The sequence below is a fragment of the Sinocyclocheilus rhinocerous genome, unplaced genomic scaffold, assembly GCF_001515625.1.
Source record: "Sinocyclocheilus rhinocerous isolate Xijiao unplaced genomic scaffold, SAMN03320098_v1.1 scaffold1945, whole genome shotgun sequence".
Lineage (NCBI taxonomy): Eukaryota > Metazoa > Chordata > Actinopteri > Cypriniformes > Cyprinidae > Sinocyclocheilus > Sinocyclocheilus rhinocerous.
The window spans coordinates 261,408-263,792 of NW_015640432.1; the positions used below are offsets into that span (position 1 = coordinate 261,408).

The 2,385-nt window shown below is 32.4% G+C and overlaps 1 long non-coding RNA gene across 1 annotated transcript in view; it reads left to right on the forward strand.

Moving 5' to 3' along the window:
* LOC107752681 (uncharacterized) overlaps positions 1-2,385 on the forward strand; it is a 64,535-nt gene that overhangs the window by 31,880 nt on the left and 30,270 nt on the right. The gene's annotated exons all lie outside the window — the stretch shown is intronic.

Sequence of the window (2,385 nt, forward strand, 5' to 3'; positions counted from 1 at the left end):
CACACACACACTCACACTCACACTCACACACACACACACACACACACACACTCATCTGTTTCCTAGAAAACACAGAACATTCCCCTAAACATTCCCCTTTTTTATTTATTGATTTTATTTATTGATTTTTTTAAAACCATGAAATAATTTTCTAGTAACATTCTTTTTAGGTTTTATTTTTTTGCAACCATAACATAACGTTCCCAGAACGTTGCAGAGTGGTTATTTTTTTAAATAACCTAAAAATAATTCATACAGAACTTGTCCTAATGATTATTCTTAGGTTATTTTTATAACCCTGTAAACTATCTCTCCAATGAAAACATTGCAGATGTTTTTGTGTGATACAAATACAGTGCCACTTCACCTGGCTTTCGGGAGCGCACAAGATCTCGCGATATTAAACGTGACAATGATACTTGAAGTGAAAAGCAGTCTCATGATATCAGTATAAAGTTGAATTTGTGGTAAAACCTTTGATAGTGCTTGCATTATATTGTTCGGTCTTTTATTGCATGTGCTGTTTTTTTGGGTTTCATTTGGGAACGCATGTAAAGTCTGATGCGCTTCACTGTTGTCATTTACAAGCATGAAACTCTTCCTCTGCGTATGCTGTGAGTTTGGCTTGCGTATTGTTCATCTGGGAAAACAGTGTGAGTTATCTCACTAGATTTGTAATGTAGGCCTAAATCATTTATAAACCTATGCCCACACAGGAGAATACATCAACATATTTCTAAATATGCGATTCGATGTACATCAACATATTTCAAAATAAGTTTAAAACCTCGGTCTGAGTTTGCATGTGGCCAAATATTAAAATTAAATGGATTTAAACATTAATCACGCTGTAAAGTGAAACATCACCAGGCCGTTGGCGCCCTCTGCAGGTATTTGTTATAATACATATTGTACTTAGGATGGTTACGTTCATATTGTGTATAGGCACATTACATTATATAATTTAACAGTATTGTTCAATAAAACCATGCAATTACTTGGTTGTTATACTTTATTTGAACCAATTATTATTGCCTCATCGTTTGTATATAAATATAGTCATACTAAAGCCTGTTTTGAACTTGGATCTATTTTTATTACCAAAAAAAAACAAAACATCAGATTACTCAATTGTCAAAATAATCAGTAGATTACTTAATTACCAAAACAATTGTTCTAGATTAGTTAAAACATTTCAAAATACGACTGCATTGTTTTGCCTTTTGTGATTAAAAGAGAAATATTTCGTCATTGAACATTTCTTACAAAAATAATTAAATTATTTTGTTGTTCTAGTGAACCAAGTTTCTGTATTTAGTCTCATCTCGTGTGCTAAGTGTATTGTCACTCCCCTGTCTACAAGCATGATATAGCTCAAAATTGCCAAGTGTATGATATAGCTTTCATTCTTCAGGTCAATCAAATATTCATGAAAGCATAAAATAAAATTAAATAAAAAAATCAGTTTGAATAAGGAAAGTGGTAACTTTGCCATAGTATCCTTTCAAATGGTGAAGTTGCCACAGTCATTGCATGCTTCGCATGTGCTGCACTTTATTTGTACCATTTTGTTTAATTAGTTTATTTATTAGAATTTGAAAGATAATAACGATATTGGCCTGGTTTCACAGACAGAGCTTAGACAAAGCCAGGATTAGGCCATAGTTCAATTAGGACATTTAAGTAATTTTTATAGATGTGCCTTAGGAAAAATAAAAAAATAAAAAATAAAAACATACTGGTGTGCAGCTTGAGACAAAACAAATGCACTGAAATATTTTAAGATCAATCGGTGGAAGTTTCTTTCAGTTGAAACAGCTCAGACTTACATTTTAGTCTGGGACTAGGCTTAAGCCTTGTCTGTGAAACCGGTGGATTGTTTGATAAGCAAGATCTCTGGTTTTAATCCTTGAAAACAAAAAAAGTAGTGCTTGAAAAATCCTGGAATTTCATTTTGCAGCATCTGTACGAATCCGGTTAGAATAACATTCTACACACCAATAATTAACATTCTATTGTTAAAACTTTCCTGGCTAGTCAAAAACAAACCTTAACAAAATAACGTTCTGGGAATATTCAAGGGAACAAAAAATTGTTAGCTGTTTTCATATCTATACATACTAAAATATAGATAATTTATACAGAATATATACAGTATCTCACAGAAGTGAGTACACCCCTCACATTTTTGTAAATATTTTATTATATCTTTTCATGTGACAACACTGAAGAAATGACACTTTGCTACAATGTAAAGTAGTGAGTGTACAGCTTGTATAACAATGTAAATTTGCTGTCCCCTCAAAATAACTCAACACACAGCCATTAATGTCTAAACCACTGGCCACAAAAGTGAGTACACCCCAAAGTGAAAATGTCCAAATT